The sequence below is a fragment of the Strix uralensis genome, chromosome 1, assembly GCF_047716275.1.
Source record: "Strix uralensis isolate ZFMK-TIS-50842 chromosome 1, bStrUra1, whole genome shotgun sequence".
NCBI lineage: Eukaryota > Metazoa > Chordata > Aves > Strigiformes > Strigidae > Strix > Strix uralensis.
Window position 1 is genome coordinate 133,077,118 of NC_133972.1, and position 19,370 is coordinate 133,096,487.

At 37.8% G+C, this 19,370-nt stretch overlaps 1 protein-coding gene across 4 annotated transcripts in view; it reads left to right on the forward strand.

Moving 5' to 3' along the window:
* The window catches only part of FAM110B (family with sequence similarity 110 member B), a 115,872-nt gene that overhangs the window by 15,853 nt on the left and 80,649 nt on the right, over nucleotides 1-19,370 (forward strand). For all 4 annotated transcript variants that reach the window (XM_074881657.1, XM_074881673.1, XM_074881664.1 and 1 more), the window contains exon 2: nucleotides 14,942-15,072. The gene's annotated coding sequence lies outside the window, so the exon portion shown is untranslated. The remainder of the gene's footprint in view (nucleotides 1-14,941; nucleotides 15,073-19,370) is intronic.

Sequence of the window (19,370 nt, forward strand, 5' to 3'; positions counted from 1 at the left end):
TAGCACCTAATGTGACTTTGCTTCATGTTGTAGTATAAAAGTATCAGAAAACATTGTGTGAGGCAAAAGGAGATGGTATTTAAGGATAAACCTTGCTCTTTTGTTAGTCATTTTGGAGCACCAGATAAATGATACTCTCTTTTAAGATTATTTCATTGTTAGGGGAATTCCACTGTCTTTGAAGGGTCCCTCCTCAGTTTGTGAAGACCTTTACCAAGTGCTTAGACTTCATCAGTTAATCCAGGAATTTACAGAAAGGTGATGCAAAGTTCACAGAGTAGTGGTGTGGTATGACTCTGTCAACTTGAATTGTTTAGTATGTTCGCAACAAGAAGGTTTTCTTCTGTTTTCTTGAACTTTTTTTCTCACTGTCAAGTCCATTCCCAGGAATGATGGGTTGAGTGTACATGTGTCATATCTAGCTATCATTCTGGCAAAATTACTGACAAACTGATGTGTGTGATTATTGTTTGGTTTTGAGGAAGGCAGATACTCACTCTGCTTCCTAAGCCAAAAAGAAACTTTTCTCAGACAAAGCTTGATCTTTTTGTAAGTATTTTAAATCCTGCCTGTGTATTGCAGGTGCATGCCCAGACCACATGCTGCCTGGTGACCGCTACTTCTGTGGACAGAAGGATTAGAATAGAGTTTCAGCCCTAATCCTGGGTTTCCTGTGCAGATTCACTTTACAGTCTTATTCCTGTTTAGTTGCCTGTGTGCTAAACAACATGTTTTTATTTATACTTGCTCTCTCTCTCAAAAAAAAAAAGGCACTAACAATGGTATTTTGATTTTTATTGTATTGATGAACTGTTAAAGACTTAGGCCTTTTTTTTTTTCTTCCCCAGACTCTTCACAGGGTAGTAATTAGCCATGTGCTATGCAAATTCTCACAGTAAAGGGAATTGCTTATCTGTTAATTAAAACCAAATGACAGCAATTTTAGGTTTAGGTTATTTCAAAGTGTCTAAATTATTTAGAATCTGAAGTCTTAATTTTTTCAATGGATGCCTTAGTCTACTTTTTGTTACTTTTAAACTTTACAGTAAATATATGTGGTTTATTAGGTACAGAATGATATCCTATAATAAAAAGCCCACAGTTTTTTGTCTTCCTCAGGGCTTGAGCTGACTTTCAGAATTTTGTGAAATGTGAAAAAATAATTTGACCACTTATTTTAGTGGTCTGACTTTTTGTACTTTATGATCCTTGCAGTTTTAAATGTGGTTTGCAGAAATTGAATTGCATCTAAAATATAATATTGGCCAGGACGAAAACCTGCAACTAAATTTGTTCACCAATCTGTTTAATTATTGATCAAGAGGTTGGTAAAAGACTGTTTTCTTCTTACACAGTTCCTTTTGCTTATCCTCAAAATTTGTGTATTTAGGGAGCTATTTAAGTCATCTGTTGTTATTAATTAAAACAATATCTAGCATACAAGCTGTTTCAAGCAATAGGAAAATTAATTTCTTGGTGTTCTAAGAAAATTAAGGGAAATGTTTTTGAATTGTGTAGTAATGACAAATGATAACTCTTTCCTTAACGAAAAAAATACTAGAAGCATATGTTTGTGGTGTGTTAATTTTTTGCCAGGTTTTCATGTCTTGATTTCAGTTTCTTTATCAGTTTGTTGAAAGACTGGGCTTGGTGCCCTGGTGAGACCTGTGAGGGTTGGTGTGAAAATCTAGAAAATCTGAAGTCAAAACCTCTAGGACAGTAAGATTTTTCACATGGAGATGGAGTTAATTTAGATTTGTAATAGCACCCACTCTAGTGGATGATACAAAAATATAAATCTGTGGTAAGACACACAGGAAAATATGTGGAGGTAAGTGTAGTTACAGGAGTGCTGTGAAAATTTCAGGTGTTGACAATTTCACTGATGTGTTTCTGCAAAATGATTGCCAGGATGCTTAAGTGAAAAATTAAGCCTGTTTGGGGGTACTGCTAATTAGCTTTTGTGTCCCACATTGAGGGAGCTGTGAGCTGTCCACCTGCATGGGAACAGAGGGAAGGGTACTCTTTCATCTCTCATCCATATATTTGTAATCTCCTACTGTTATTGTTCAGAGGCCTAAAAATATACTGAGTTCTGCTTCAAGAAAAAGATTGAATATATGTTACTGTAGGAACAGTGTTTTAGGTAGTTTAGGCAAGAAAATAGCTGTTGTTTAAAAATGGCTACATAAGTGTAGAGTCTTCTGTGGGCATGCCTTTGAGACACATTAATTTGTTTTCTGTAGAGTTGAGTGCTGTGTTTTTTTGATTCTGATAGAAGCTCAGCAATAAGCCTTGAGCACAGAACAAATTCTTTGTCCTGTGTGATTTTTGTGTATTTGTCTTTTAAATCTGTTTAACAAAGTAGTGCAACAAATTTGGGATTAGTGACATGCTAGTTAGCTTTCCTGAAGGAGGCTGGGACAGAAAAATGAGGAAATTCATGGTTTTTTGCATTAGGTATGATTAACTGGCACAAAGATTAGCTGTATCATGCATTTCTTTTCAAATGGTTCCTGACCTCACGGGTGCAAGGAAGTTGTGATCCAGCTGTAGCAGTATAAATTTGGCAAAGAAAATAAGCACGTTTTTTGTTCAGATTTGTATATTGGCAGTAAAATATTCTCAGCTCATGGGCTTTCCTTTTACCTCTCACAAATTTAAAAATAATGTTGATTTTATGCCAAATGTCAGTTGTTACAGATGCCTGTTTGTATTTTAGTGCTCTTTACTGCTTTTCGTGCCTTTATTTTCTTTCTCTGATCCACTCTTGACATGTATGATATGGAGGGCTGTTAATACCAGCTTAAATTGGGTATTGCTCACAAAAGTTCTTGATGCATTATGAAATATGAGTTTTAAATTTCAGTAACATGAAGTCTGGACTGTAAAATCCTGCTTTTAATCTAGGCTTATTTGGTTAGACTGTGTTAAATCCATTCCTAAAAATACTCAAGCTTTTTTGTTGTTTTTATTATTTTCATTTGGGATCAAATCTCTTTGAACTATGTAGACGCACACCTGTGCTCATTTTAATCCCTGTGTAGTTTTCATCAATTATCACAGCAGGCAAGAAGAAAATCAAATTGTAAAATGCTTTTGAAAAGTAAATACATTCAACCTGGGGTTCAGGTTTCTGTTTTAATCAAACATCATCTGTATTCATGCTCTTACACAAAGCTGGGTAAGGGAGGGGCATGAAAAGCCTTTTTTTGTTTTCGTTGTGAAATACCTGTTTTGAAGTGCTTGGGTGTACGATGAGTATAATATGTTAGTGTTTGTAGAGGAAGGCTGTGTTTGTGTGTATATGGATTTTTTTTTTAAGCTGGAGAAAATCTAGGTCAAGAGATTTCATTCTTATTAATAACTTAAAGCTTTATTCAACAAAAAATTATCCTCCATGGCCGGAAAGCTTCCTGACTGGGGAAGCGCTGGTGGGAGGGAACCTGCTTCCCTCAGACACTGATGGGAGCATTTGCTTTTCCATCAGGGCACTAAATGTTCACTTTCTCCCATGTGTTTCTGATCACCACCATGAAATCTCACAGGGGCATGCTCTTTATGAGTTTCTCAGTGTGGGGCCATGCTTGGGGCTGGGGACCCTTGGCATTTCCCACCCCTTGTGTCCCTGCTGTCCAGCCTAGGCCCTGTGCCATGGCCCCAGCCTTCCAGCGCTGCCTCGGCCTCCTGTCCACGGGTGGTCGTGTTCCACCCAAAACAGGTCTCATGGTGTTGCTATACAAACTCTGGCTGCAGGACTGAATATTTTTTTTTTTTCTTTTTCTAAAAACATCCATGTCAGCAAAATAAATAAATAAATACAAAAGCTTAACAATTCTTGTTTTAATTCACTGGGAGATACTAAAACATGAAATCTCCCCTTGGCCTTGTCTAGTTTTCCTGCTCCTCTTCCTCAGCAGCCACTGCCCTGTGTGTTCAGCTCTGCAGCACCAGCACCTCGGCCTGCTGTTAAATATGTAAACTGGAAGAATAGGGAAATTCTTGGCTCTTTCAGCTATAGTAATCTACTGTACTAGAGGTTTAAACAAACTTGGGGAAAACAGTGGTTATGAAGCCTTTAATTTTCCCCTAAGCTTCTGTGTCACCTTATAACCAAAAGCAAAGGTAGTTAAATTAGGATAATTAATCATGGAACAACTTACACAGGGGATGTAATGAATTTTCCATCAATTTGGAAGTTCTGTAAATCAAGATAAGAGGCTTCTCTAAAATATGCTGTTTGTAAGCTATGGCTGCTGTACTTGACAAAAAAAAATTAGGTTAAGTAAGTTACATGCCATCTGTGTTGGCATCTTGGAAGTTGTTTCTGGAGTAGTTCCTTCAAACGTGAAGGTTTAGAAAATTAGTCTGTATTTCCATGTCTAACACTGTATCAAGGAGTGCAAACTTGAGGGAGAAAAGATAATTTTAAGTTAAAGAGTTTGTGTTCAGGACTCCTGTATTGACATTTTCCTTTTCTCCTGTTCCTGCCCAAGATCTTGTGAATGTGGAAGTGATCGGAAAGCCTATCCATCTGCTGCTATAGGAACTGCCAATGATACCTATCTGCCCCACAAATCTTGGTTTTGTGCTGACAAAAGAGAAGAAACATTTATGTTTATCGCTTTCAGGGGAAGTCTTCCAGTGTGTTGAGTTGCAGGTCCTAACTCCCGAAAGTGAGATGTGCAGAAGCCTTAGACATTGTAGTCAGTCTGTGTGACTAATATAATTGCATCTTCTTCTTGAATAACTACTGTAGATATGAAGTAGACTTTGAAGCAAGTCAGTTGACACCCACACAGGACTAAATTATAACATCCTGAATAAATTGCTATGCAGTGTTAGTGCTAAAGTGTTGTCAATACAAAGAAAGTTTGTTCCCAACAATTCTTTGTAAGTTGAAAATTGCTTGAAATTTGCTGGATTAAAAAGTTAACTTGAGTAGTTAGGTTATTTGCATGTAAAATGAGCAAAGATAATCAAGATCATCAAAAACATAAAACACAGGAGAGAAAAATGTCAAATGTATTTTAAGTATACCTATCAAATTCTGTTCATATTTCACATACTTTATAGTAAATTTATAGTTAGTGACCAAATGGTGACTTTTGGAATGGTACTTTTTCTTTATAATAAAATAATCATTGCCTATTTTGTGGTGAGCAAATTAAAACATATTCTTCTTGAATTGCATCATATGAAACCCTTCAGGAGGGTCTGAGGAGGCATGTTTCTGAAAATTTACCCCCTTTTTTATTAGCACACAAATATAATAACTGGAAACTTAAATGCATTGTTTGTACAATGTGCAAAGTTTGTTCCTTCTGTCTTTGGTGCTTTTGATACTTAATTTTGTATGTTGCACAGACACCTTCTTAGATGCCTCATATTTGAGCTTACAATTCAGAATGTTCAAATTCAATGCTTAGGGTTTAATACTTGTTTAGGTGCCTATCTTTGTAGATAACTCACACAGAATTTTCTGCAGAACTTCAGCATATCTGATATTGCAAATGTTACCAACTTTTACAAAGGAGAATGGCGTATTGACATTATATTAGTCTGGTGGAATCATCAAAATGCACATCATTAGGAACATGTGAGTGCCTCCAGTGAAAAATGTGTATTTTGATATACAAAAAAGTTGCATGTATTTTTGGACATCTTTTTGTAACCCAACTGACCAGCATTATTTTCTCAGCTGAGGGATGATTTGAAATTCCAAAGCTTAACCAGTGCAAGTGTTAGTGGTCCATCTCTATTATTAAAAAAGAATTGCTGGGTAATGTCAGAATGAGTGACAGGGGAGGATGATCTCTCAATTGCCCTTTAGCTTTAGGGTAGAAGAGATACCTTGCTTTATGGACTGATGACATGCAACTTGCAAGTTGCAACCCCCCATGTGTCCTTTCTCTTCCTTTCTGACTGCTGCTGTGAAAGAACTGTGCTTTATGAATTCTGCTTCTATTTTGAAATCTCTTTTTAAAATATTGTATGCTCTTTCCTTCTTCCCTGACCTCAGTGCTGTTAAATGAAGATAAGAGTTATCAAAGCAATACTATGCATGTGGCAACCCATGGAAAAGCCCTATCGGATGTCTGTGGATTTTTGTCCTGCATCTAGTGATACGATGTGATTGCTTGATGTCCTGCTTGATGTTTTTATTTGTAAGATATAAGAAAAGTGTCAAAAGTTTGTGTTTATGAGTTGTCAGAACACTGTGAGAATATAGTCTCTTAAGCTTCACTCCTGGTTTAACATTTGACAAAAAAGTGGCCCAAATCAAGGTCAAACTAATGGAAGTATTCTGCAACTGTTGCCACTTTCATGCCTTACCATAGTGACCTGATACAAGGTTGATAAATGTTTATAAAAGAAGCAGTAAGTGGCTAAGTCCTCAGAAAGGAAGTGTAAAACCTTCTGATTCAAACCGTTGATTTATACTGCTCTTAGCGTTAGTAGTTGGTTTGGCTGCTTGCCCCTTGCCTGTGTTTGCCAGCTTCCCGCTACTTGGAGTGGAGCAGTTGCCTGGATTTACTTTCTCTGGGGTATGGAAGTGCTGCAGCACTGCACAGAAATTCTGGGTAGTAATAATTTGTATTTTCATTAAAATCTTTTAACTAATAACCAGATTTTTGATAACTAGCTTTACTTAAAGAAAAGTAAACAATCATGGGATCTTACATATTTTTTAGTTCTGCACAGAATTATCTCAAATGGCCCATTTCTAAGCTAGAGTTGCATCAGTGTATGAAGCTGTTTCCTTCTCTGCTTCTCAAAATTGTATGCAGCATGAGAACATTATTATTAAATGCCTCTGATGAAGGTAGACTTTGCAGAGCTGGCATGTTGTGCTTTATTCCTGCTTTTTTTAACGTCTACTGGGTCATCCTAAGCACTGAGCCCGTGGCCTGGAAGTGGACTCCACTTCTTGTGGTCCAGGGAGGAAGGCTTTTGGGAGGACGTCCTGTCTCTGTGCATCGCTGGACATGATGCAAGGACTCCTTGTGCAGCCTCGTTAAAGTTGGATTGTTGATACCCTATACCCAGGACTCTCTTTCCTTCAAGTGTGATACCCTTTTACTGTTCCTATCAATGACAATAGTAAAGTATTGAAGCAGGTCACAAAGGGAGGCATTAAACTGCTTGTAGCTTTTTGTAGTCCAGTATTAGGTATAATTAATAATCAACAGTCATGCTTTAATGTAGCTTCTAGGAAAAGTTTGTAGTGTGTGTACTCTGAAGTGTGTTGACCTGAGCCTTTCTGAGTCCTCAGCTTGGTTAGTAGTGCAGGATCCTTGGATACTCTCCAGTTACATACTGTCCCAGGGAACTCCCCTGCCTTAGGTCTGATGCGAATGAAACCTGTGTGTGAGAGCAAAAAGAGTCAAGCCAGGTCCCCCGGCTTGACTGGTCACAGGGAGTAGGACTGATGTCTGTAGCAGACAGCATGTCTTTGCCTGGCTGAGGTCTGTACACTACTATATATTGCCCTTGTACCTGGCTTTTTTTCAGTGTTGGTATGTTTTAGAAATACTTTGGTGTTCACTTTCTTGTGCTTTGGAAAGTAATTTTTAGAAATAATCTCTGACTTACGTCCTCTTTGTATGTTTGACCATGTGGCCCGACTCCAAGTCAAAGCTTTGCATAACCCCAGCAAAGGGGACTGTGGGGTGGTTTTGAAGCCCAGCTGTAGAATTAGGATTTCCCATCATGGACAATATATCTGTTTCATGTCTCTTATTACTAACATTTCATCTGTTGACTGATTTAAAGTGTAAAACTTGAGTTTACCTGTCTGTATCCTTTTCTCCTACAGCTGTAAAACATCTGAGGAGAAACAATTACAGTTGAATAACCAGGAACCAAGTTAGTCTTCCTGGTTATATACTGAATTGTGAAGAGAGAATTGACAGTTTGGGAGTGATGCAGGGTAAGCAAGTGCCTGTCCTCAAGTGAAGATAGATTAAATTAAATTCTTGCTACTTTGGGGTTTTAATAACTTGCTGATGAAAATTCTTTACCTGGAAACTTGCATGTAGAAGTGTGGGCTGGAGTGTCTTTCAGGCCAGAGGAGAATTTGCCTTTACAGGCTGTAATGCATTTCAATCATGCCTAATGAAACGGTAAATCAATGACTGTTTCCCTTGGCTGGTTCCTCCAGCCAGTTGTTTTCTTCTTTCTTCTGAAGTGCATAACTGGTTTGTTTTGGGTTTTTTTTTTCTCCTCTGTGTTTGCAAATGTCTCATTATTAAGAATTTGTACTTATTCTAGTTCTCAAGCTTACATTGTAAATTCAGTTCTTGTTGTGCTGGCCGGTGAGCAAATGAAGGTGACCTGAAACTCCTCCAAAATGTGTGCATGGCTCAGTATTCAGTAACCATCTGGCACTTTCCTACTTCCCGGTCTTCCCATAGATCTGATGAAAGTACTGTACTGCCTCTAGTCATTCAGGTACTTTGGAGAACCACTCTTGCAGTTCCCTGGCATTGTTCCCTGGCAAAATTGCTTGGGCGAGTTTTACCTCGGCATCTAACTGTGTCCTGAAAACCCGAGAGCTGACTCGATCTGATCATTTAATGGGGTTGGGTGTCACTTTTATTGTTTTGAATGTGCGTCACTGTCCCTTGGTCATACCCCAGGGAGAACTAACACATCTCATGTGGTGATTCAGTACCAGGATAGAAGGCTTAAGACTCCCATGTCTCTTGCACAGTTCATCTTACGTGGATACGGCAAGATGAGGGGAATATTAGAGGCTACAGTAAATCTGTTTTGTAATTTGCGTAAAAATCCTACTTCTCCAACTCTGGCTGGATTTGCAACAAAAACAATCACGAGTCCAAATCTGTTGAAGGCATTAAGCAACATTTGTATAACTTTGATCTTGCAAAGACTTTTGAAAGTGTCTATGCATTCCAGAGTCTCTTTCTTAAGATGATAATGGTGTCACCCTTGGTGGGTCTAAAATTGGTCTCATGCATAGTTCATGCTTTTAGTTCCATGCTTTTCTTATGCTTAGTAGAGTTCCAGCTCTACCCACCAAGTGCTGCTAATTTTTGGAAAGTTTGTTGTGAGAATGCAGACAGGGTAGTGTAACTTATGTGATTCCCTCTTCAGCTGCATATAATTACTCTCATGTATATTTTCATGAATGTCTTAAGATTTCTCCCAAATAGCAGGCAAAGATTGTGATAGTGTATGGTTGCTTCTAATATCTGTCCTAAAGTCAAACCAATTACTTAGCTTGCATCTCATGAAAGCATAACCACTTTGTAGTTCATGGAGACTGTGAAAAATAAATAAAGCTAAATTGCAAACTCAAAGAAAAGACAGTTCAGAATTTGGTTTACCTCAGGTGTAACACCCAGGCTGTCATTCAGAAAGCTTTATATTTTGGATGTAACTCCTTAAGATAGTGTATGCTGACATGTTTGCTGGATCATCAGTAAAGACTCAGAGTACACTGTTTTTAAAAATGGCAATCTCAAGGGCTGTGTCCAAGCCGTAAACCATTTTCAAGACCTCCAAGTCATGAATCTCATTGGCATATGTATACTGGTATCCTGGAATGAGTGATTCTTAATTACTTTAATTATACTCTTTTTAGGAGCTTACTTAACTTTTTTCAACTGCTAGAGAAGTCACCAGAAACTTATAAAGGGTCTCTTCTTTTGCCTTGATTTCAACTTCCATTCTCTATTTTATGGTTCTCTAATGTTTATTGTAATAAGGCAGAGTGGTATTTTTCTATACCCTTTCACGGTGAAATTTTAAGAAACTTGATTGTTCTGATTGAATTTCCTAGTCATATTTACTTAAAATAAATCATGGTACCAGGCCCCTTCTTAAGCCTATCTTCTCTTGTCACTTGAATCATTATACTTGCTTTTTGCCATATACCTTGTTTTCCTTACTGTTTTGCAGCCTTTCTTTCAACTCTTAGCCGTCATCACCAAACCCAGAAATGTTTACAGGTATACAGGCTTTCTTCTTTCAAGTGCCTTGGCAAGAGGTGTATATTCACAGAGACTGAAGATGGTAGGAGATTGTACATTAGCATATCATAAATTCCCACTTGTAGTTTTTAGTCAGTACCTCTTGAATTGTTTGTGGCTTCAGCTGGGGAGTACTTTCAATCACCTGCTGCTTGTCAGTGGAATTCCCTGAAGGAATGGTTCCCCATGACAGTTGTGCCTATCCTCTTCGATAACTACTTATCTTAGCTGTTTGTCTTAGCAGACCTACTAAATCTGACTGCTTTTTTGTTGTCCTTAATTTGCTTGACATGTGACTATTGTTCCTCAGGTGTGCAAAGGGAGTGGCAGGATGGAAACCCATCAGGTCAATCCATACCTGCTGCTTTGTTCAAGTACTGTAATTTCCCTGCCTTCCATTGCCCTCCAAGACAATTTCTTCCTCAAGAGACACGCCATCTCTTTTTACTCATCTTTGGAGTCCTGTTTTACTGTGCTGCCCATTGATGCTTAAGAATTCTAATTATTTCCATCATAATGTCTATACTTATTTCCATTAATTTTTTAACTCTAGAATAAAGAAAACCCATCCTGCAGAACCAGGTAACATGCTGGCCAGAAAGCCTGTTTTTCTGTGTTCCTTTTTTTTTTTTTTTTCTATTATACTTTCACGACTGTGATTCATTCCAGGAAGGTGCTAGACTCCCATTAAAAAGTTTCTAGAATAGATGCATATTTTACCCTTTATGTTTATAAACTTATAAGAAGTGCAGTGAGAAAGGTTGGAAGGACAGAAGTTCTGATTTTGTAAGTAATCATGTGTTTGTATTAAAGATTGTGTTTTGTTTTCCTGATAAATGGTACAGCAGTGCATGTGGATCATAAAATGACAACTTGTCTGTACTGGATGTGTGTATTTCCATGGACACAGAGTGCTTAATCCATACCTGATACAAACCTTAAATTAAACCCTCAGTCTTGGAGACTAGAAAAGAGTATCTGAGAATGTGGGCAGAAGACTAATGAGGGTAAAATGAAACTCTGCTTTTTTCTCTTCTCTTAGATATGTGTTTTGAACATGCATACATACACACCAGCAAACAAAAAAATTAGTGTGCTGGGTTTGGTAATCTGCTTCTAATTGAACCTTTCTGTCAGTATAATTAACGTTTAGGAGATTACTGTACCTTCTGCTTCTGTAGATGTACTGTAACTTTCCATGACAGTATATATGGATAGCTGTGCTGATCCAGGGTCTTCTAGCGAGATGCTCACAGCTGCAAGAAAGAGGTAGTGAAACTGTGAGACTTCTAAAGATGTTGCTACCTTCCAGCTGGCTAGTTGATGTAACTCTTGCTTGGGAAAAGTAGTATTCTCATCAAACTCTGTGGTGAGTAAGACTCTTCATAGTTTCTTATAGGTGTCTTACTTTACGATGAAATTTATTATTCTTGGTGTAAGGTGGGGTGAATTTTTTAACAGCTGTGTATAAAGTCAGAAAATGTGGAAGTTAAAATTTCCAGCTCAGAATATTAAAGATACTTACGTGTTTATTTGCCAGCAAAGGTAATATAGAGTAATACTTACCATAACACTGTGTGAAGTATGAACATGTTAACATTCATTGTGGGAAGCCTGACTTCTGATTTTTCTGGATTTCTTTAATTTGATTCCTCCATCTTTTCAGTGCTTTAATACTGGATAAGTGAGCAAATTACAGCTTAGTTTTATTGTTGCTTTTAATGAAAATATGTCTGTCTACAGGAGTAGAAACCGACAAAATTAGTGGATATGGTCCCTTCCTATCAAAGCTCCACTAATTAATGTTTCTGAAAATTGTGTTCTCTGAATTGACTACACCTTCTAATTTATGTTTGATGTGAGCTTTTTACCTGAAACCTATAGAGATATGAGAGTAGTGAGTCAGCATCTCCTGCCTGTGGAAAGTTAGGGTCTGCATTAAACACACTGAACTTTTTTGGCACAATATCCATTGGTAAATATTTCCTTGTTTCTAGTTATGTATATGTCTGGGATCTCTTATACCTCTTCTGCTTTTTTAAATAACTTCATTCTCTCTCAAGATCTGTGCTCTTTGGCTGCAGAAAGTCTTCTGGCACAAAAAAGTGTATCTTACTTAGAGTAGCTAGATTCTCCCAGATGCCTAGTTTCAGTTTCCTGACTTCAGTTTCTCCCCAGTGACAGTGATTAAGGTAATGCCTTATCAAAGCATCAAGTTATCAAATGCTTAATTGTCCACTGTTGAGTTTCCATATCAGTTTATTTCTTTGTCAAGACATCCTACATTTTTAAAGACTTCAGTTTGGATTATGGAAACCTCAGGGTAGACTTGAGTGAGGTTTGACGGTTTAGATTGGTACCTTTGGGATTGTTAGAATAAGAGGCCCATTCATTCATTCACGGATCCTTCCGAATTAGATTTGGCTTCTCTTCCTTGAGATGTGTATTTTTGTAAGTACTAAAACTTTGATTTCATACTTAGCAAGAGAATGAAAGAGAGGAAGAATGCAGTAAGTGAGGATGAAAACTCTCTTTAGAAAGAAAGCCCAAAGACTTGTTGATACTGGACAGCGAAGCAGGAAACGACGTGTCTCATAAAAGGCTCCAGCTTTGTTGGATAAAGGCTGAAACTCAGGATGTAGTATATAAATACAAAAGAGTTTCATAAAAATATTTTTAAAGTGCAGTTCTGAGTGCCTTAGAGAAGCTGACTGATAACTGTGCAGCTACTACAATATATATATATTTATGCACATGCATACACACACTCATAGCATACTTTCTTCTTTAAAAATGAATATATTCAACTCCATGACATGTATTTCCCATAGGAGACTGGTAACATTACCAGCAGCAGATGTAAATTTGGGAGCTACAACCTGTATTTTTTGCAGACTCTAAACTAGCAACTTAGTGGAGAAGCAGAAAGCAAGGGACTCCAATATCAACAGGCAGAAGGGGAGGAATTCGTGAAGCTGAATATTTTCCTTCATAAAAAGACACAAACTTTTTTCCCCCGCAGTATTTTGTGACAAGTTTTTCTTTTTAAGCAGTACATCTAGCAGCGTTCTGGGGATTTTGGGGGTGTCTTCTGTCCTGACCAGTTGATAGCTGTAAAAATTGTCACTCAACTTGGAGATAAAAGTCCTTGTACTTGAACTTGCTCCAGTTGTTGGCCAAGAAACATGGCTGGAACAGATTTACTAGCTGCAATTAATGGCCATGTTCCCTCTTTTCCCTCTGATTTGTCGAATATGAATTTACAGGGATTTTAAACTATGAGTTGCTGCCACCCTTTTGGTTGCAAAGTTGCTTTAGTTTTGAGACTTAGATGAGTGTCATTTCAGAATTACTGCTTAAAATACAATAATTTGGAATATCAGAATAATTTGTAATAATACAAGAGTGTATTTTTGGTTGGTAATCTGCTGTTGGGCATTGTTGTACTAAACAAGGCAAGGTTGGAAAACATCTTTTTTTCCTCCCATGTTTTTAAAGTGGTGTTTACTTTTTCCTTCTTTTACCAAATGCCAGAATAACAATACTACAGCAGTCCCATAATAACTGAGTATCTGTAATGCTGCATCACTCTGAAGATGCTTATGCCTTCATCTTCCTTTTGTTAGTTTTTCTGATTTATAAGTGTTTACATGAAGGTGCCCATCTGTCTCCGAAATCCCTCCATTGTTTCTATTGTACTGCTGTTTCAAGAGGCAGCCAGTCTCCAAGACAAAGCTCCATCCACCCACCCAACACAAATGAACCCTCATCTTAGGTGTACTAATGTCAAGACCCAAACACAGGCAGGTTCCCCAAAGGTTGGAAGTGGGGATACCTGAAGTAATTGATATCTTACAAATATTGCTGCCAGTTTGGTATGGTAACTGAATGAGATGACTGTTTTCTTGAATTTCTGCTTAAACAGTTTCTGCAAACATTTTTTAGGTTTTTGCTAAAGGAACTCCGTGTTTCATTGCATGGCCTGTAACCTGATTGCAGTCCTGTTTCTAGAGTGAATAACTGATTAGAAAATTAAAATAATTTGATACAGCTCAGAAATGTTTGCTCAAAAGAAGCTGCTGTGCCATCTGCTTGTGCCAGTAAGGGTGCTTGAGCACATAATGTCAAATAAAACCAAACCCCAGAAATCCCAGGTATCTGAGTACTTTTTTTTTTAAGAATATTATGATTAGAGCTGATCATACCTCGGGTGGAATGTTGAAAAAAAGAACATAAACCTAAACAGGGACTTAGGTCAGGTCTTGTAGCCTAATAAATTCTGTATGGCTGTTTCACCACTGCTTCTTACATGAAAATTGCATTCATTTTGGAAAGGCAGTCTTGTTATCCTTCCCTTCTGATGGTGGAGTTTAAGGGTTTTTATTTTTAATTTTTTTGAGCAAAAGACGGTGTTCTGGAGTGCATATTTAACCAGGACTGCTTTATCAGCTGAGTGGAGGTCATGTGCAGGGAAGTAAGGTGGTTTGAGGCTGGATTTCTTTCCTGCAGTAGCACAGCACTATGTGGCTCCCCTGAGAAGATGGTGTCTCACCACTTGTGCTCTTTGCTCTGAAGCATTCCCAAAGCATGTTTCTGAGCAGTTTCAGTATGAGGAATATAATGACATGAGAGAAACTCAGAATTGATACCTGTAGGTTGCCTGGGAAATTTCAGAGTTTGGAGATTATGCTGTTAGGACTATCAATATACATGCTAGAGAACATCTACAGCTGACTGAGTGCTTGTTAGGTATCACTAACCACCTCTTTGTAGCCTTTCAGTCTCCAAAAGAAGACATACTTTTCTGATTTCTGAAATTTATGTTGTTTAAGCCAAAAGATTCAACCTAAAAGGATGCTTGTTGCCCAAAACTTGTTGCCTAAAACTGTGGCTTTGATGCATGATGATGAAGTTAAATGCCTTCCCTGTTGCTGTGTCTCCAGGCACTGCTGTAAGGAGCCTCTGTGAGTTCCAGGGTGAAGAGACCTGCCCCTGTCTGGAGACCTCTGCTAAAGGTGAAGACCTCCTAACAGACCAGGCAGCCTTAGCAGGAACTCAGAAATCTTACATCAAGGTAAAGAGATTAATTTTTCAAGCAAATTGAAGTGGATAATACAATTTTCAAAATAAGGATTTCTCTTCTTACTAAATTAAACACACAAATGCATCTCAGAGCTTTCTCCTTCTTTTGTGTGTATTGCTGGTTGCTACCTGGTGCAAATGTTATCATAGTGAATGTTGGGGGTGGCGGAAATAATATCGTGCATTGCAGGTTAGAGCCAGAAGTTAACTCCTTATAATATTAGTAGAAGGATATATCTGCATTGCTTTGACAAGGGAACAGGCTGTTTCAGAGCTCTACAGCATGCTCTGTTTTTAGAAACGTATCCCACTTTAATTGCCGCATTCAGAGCTCGCTTCGAGTGGCCACAAAAATATGGAAACGCTCTCAGATGTCTGCAGCAATGGGAGGAGAATGAGGTTTGCATATGATGAATTTCTGTTTACCAGCACTATAATTATCTCTTAGTATGGTTATCCAGAACTCATTCTTGCTTGTAAAGGACAAATGCTGATGGATGAAAAAGAAATGTGACCCCAAGAACTTTGTTGAACCTATCAGTGCTACAGACTCAGGCACTTTGGGAGATTTAACTGTACTATGGTTTTGTTAGATAGCCAGGATTTTGAATGTAGTGATGATATATGCAGAATCTTTCCTTCATACCGACAAGATTAATTGAACTTTGTGTAGAGAGTTGGCCGAAAAAAGTGAGTAGTAGTGGAAATGTTTTCTACATATTTCTTCAAGATTAAATGTAAGTCTTTTTAAAGGTCTGCCAACTTCTGCATTTTTTAAAAATAGCTGTTGCAAGGTGTTAACTTCATTGTTGGAAGGTTCCTTAAATAAATATTCCTTGATTCATCCAAGAAGAATTGCAGATTTTTCTTGTTAATCCTTTATTGATCTTTCCAATTTAGACTGGAATTAGAGCTCTGAACTAGACCAAAGTTCATTGTCCTACCATCCGTAGAGTAAAATAAAAATCAACATGAGTTTTCCCATTAGCACAGTCAGTGTTTCACCCCATAACCTTCCTCCATAGTCTGCTATACACACCTGGGAGTAAGACCACCAAGCACGGCTAGGCCCACTTGTCCCTTTCTTATGCTGTTGCCTTTTGCTCTGCTTCTCTCTTCTTTGAATTCACTTTAAACTCTGTTTCTGTAGTCTCCTAGCAAGAGACTTGAACAGTGGAGGATACTTCATCTAAACCTTGGTAGAGCAGGAAAACTGATGATGATGATGATTATACAGTAATTTCAAACTGGCGAAAAAAAAATCCAGAAATATTTCTCTCCTTAATGTTTCCCTTTGTCGCATTTGTCTTAGGAGTACATGAAACAATACAAGTTGAGATAACCATGCACTAAAACAATAGAGCATTTCTTCTGAATGTTATTTAAACAATGCAATTTTACATGTTGAGAGAGTAAAGACTTCATAGAAGGTATTGCATAATCCCATGGCGTGCATGGATGTATTTAAGTGAGGTGGTGGTGGTTAGGATTCATGTACAACAGTGTAGGCTACTGTCAGTTTTGGTGATGCACAGTGTCCTGGATTGAAACGCAGCCTTGAATGCTGTCACTACTTCCATCCAGGCAGTTTGTTCTGTGCCTTTCTGTCTCTTTCCCTTTGCTGGAGGGGTGTGTTGCTAACCAGAAACACATGATACGAGACAGCCAAATGTTCTGGTAAAAATCAAGGGCACTTCATAGCTGTGAAGATTTTATATTTGCCCTAGATTCTTTTTTTTCACTGATGCAGCTGTACTGTTGACGTAAATTATATGAATAATTGATCAAGGAGTTCTTGTTACCTCAAGTAATGTTATGCTTATTGCTTCAGAACTGTGCTGCTCTTTGTTGTACTACAGCATTGCTCATATGCTGCTCTGTGTGTGTGTATTTTATTCCCTTAAAGTTTTCTGCTCCCACCCCTTTCGCTCTCCCCCTCTTCCCCCTTCCCTGCAAGAGTATGTTGTTTCTGCTTCAGTGTATTTCATGATTTAACTGAAAAGCAGGGTCTTTTATAATCGACAGCAATACATTTAAAAAAAACCTCCACAGCCCTGGGAACTGGGCAGTGTACACATCTGGTTTCACATAAACATGAATTGCTGGTTTTACAAACATGAAACATGTAGCCCTTGCCGCAGAGTTAGCTAAAGTGTTCCGTAACTTGAGATTGTATTCGAAATAAAAACAAAATTGTATAGGTTCTTTACCATACTAATGGAAAACATTTAATTTACTTCTTCAAGCCAACCAAACGAATGATGCAATGCTGCTCAAGTGGATTTACAGTGCCTTTTCTTCCGTAGAAATCAATACAGCTTGAAGGTGCTGCTATGGGAGCCGTCTAGTTGACTGCGATCCAGCTGCGTTCAAATGTAAACTTCTGTACTGCAAACTAAAACCGATGATTTATTCAGGCATCACTGTATCTCTGAGATATAGTGGTGTTGGATTTTATTCATGGTTTTTCTCTTTATTGCCATTAGTACTAGACTGGAATTTCAAAATAGCAAGTTCAGTCTGCTTATGATTTTTTTTTTTTTCTTTTCTCTCAAATAATTCAGTTATTTTCTGCATTTCCTGAATTAAAGTACTTAGCTTTGTGGTAGTGATATCAGCAAAAGCAGCTCTATGTACATGCCATGTCTCCATTTCAGTTTTTTTTTCTCAAAAAAACCAAAAAAGGGCAAAACCAAAATACAGGCCTTCATTCAGTGGGAGTGTTAAGGGCTAGCATAATAATTCTCCACTTTGGACAGAAGACGCTCAGAACATTAAATGATCTTCAATTTTTCTCCTGCTAGAGAAGGTAAAATGCAATAGTGTTGTTTTGGCTCAGTCCAAGAAAGTTCTTAAAATAGAACTGTTTTGGGATTTTTTTGTTTGGTGTTTTTTTTTTTTTTAGAAGTAAAACCAACAATGCAGATTTTCATAATACACCAAATTCTATGGCTTTATTTCCTTTCCTGTTCCCCTCTGCCCCCGCTAATAGCTTTGACTTTATTTAAACTCTCTGCTATAAGAGGCTGTTGATGTTTCTCTCTCTCTTATTTTCTTCCATAATAGGATTTTAGTCTTGCTTAAGCACTCTGGCAGAATTTCTTTTCTAAAACAGCCTTAGGATGGGGTCCCTGCCGCTGCATTTCTCCCCAAGTGCTGTATTTCCTTGGGAAGTCCCTCACTGGAGGTCTGTGTGCTCATTGTGCTAACTTCTACCAGAAGGAAAATGGCGATTTGATACTTGCCCGCTAGCTGCCAGAAGTACGTTTCATCTTTTTTTAAAAATATAATTTCTACTTCCATTTCTTAGGTAACTTTGATCCAGGTTTCTTTATTCTCTAACCATTTTTCTCTTCCCTATACTTAACAATCTCATGGTGAATAAATAGCTTGAGAAGATGATGTAGAGGTCTTGAGGCCCTTTTTGCAGGGGTAGCTCGGAATGTGGTGAGTTAGTAAAGAGGAAGATGGGGATTTGAGTTGTATGCGAGTCTGGGGTTGGAGGGTTTTTGGTCTTTTTTTTTCTCTTGAGAGGATGGAGAATGTGGTAATGAATACAATTAAGATGGAGAGCAGTGTTGCTGATAGCTGCATTATTTTATTTGAAAGGGTTACCATGTAAGACTTGATAGAGAAGTACATGAATCTACATTACACATATTAATGATTCTGCTTATCTGGAGGAAAACAGTGAAAACATCAGATTTACAGGCCTGGATTTCAGTACAGTTTCAAACATTCTTTAAAACAATTTTGTAAATTTTCAAACTACTGCATAGTCTTACTCATAGTATAATTACTGAATTTTCAAGATGTATTGAATCTCTATTCTGCTACAAAATCTTTTTGATAGTAGTGTGGAAGAGCATACAGTGACAGTGTGATTGTTGTGTTTCCTATAAACATAAGAACATCTTATATCCAGTAGCTGCTAACTTAAAGGTAATAGAGATTTCAGATATTAGATATTGCCAAGAAATTTTGAACAGAAATTTATTTTCTGAAGTGCTTCCTGAAGATGGACAAAATGCCTCAGCATTAGCATCACTTAATCACGGTGAAAAATCTGGATCTTTAGAATTTGTATAGTCACAAATTTCTCCCTGGCTGGTATTTTGCAAGTTTTTTCTTGTGTTGCAGAATATCAAATTACTGGAGGTACTGTCCCCCAATACTCTTCCAAAGGAAGGGTATTATAAGGAACAATACATAAAAAGAAAGAGGCATATTTCTCCCCCCCCCCTTTATTTTTTTGTGTAAGGTTTTTCCAATACTGAGCCATTTCTACTC